Raw genomic sequence first — 274 nt, 5'->3', positions numbered from 1 at the left:
GAATATTCATCTATCGTACTTCTTGTCCCATTCGCGCCGTCTCGTGCTTTTTATGCGCTCGAGAACAGGGATCCGCGACACGGAGTACTCGAGATGAGATTTCGTCTGGCGAGTCTCTTGGCTAACGTCGAGTTCGTTCGCGTCACGTCGTCCGCAACGTAGGGCGTTGCTTCTCGCCCGCGATGCATTCCTTACGACGCCCGAGAATTGAATCTGCCGTAATCACGCCGGTTTCGATCCCTGCGGGCCGCAACCCCCCCCCCCCCCCCCCCCC

Source organism: Odontomachus brunneus, unplaced genomic scaffold (assembly GCF_010583005.1).
Source record: "Odontomachus brunneus isolate Ranch 3 - 2012 unplaced genomic scaffold, Obru_v1 Obru_scaffold_027, whole genome shotgun sequence".
Classification (NCBI taxonomy): domain Eukaryota; kingdom Metazoa; phylum Arthropoda; class Insecta; order Hymenoptera; family Formicidae; genus Odontomachus; species Odontomachus brunneus.
Note: the sequence above shows the minus strand (reverse complement) of the source record.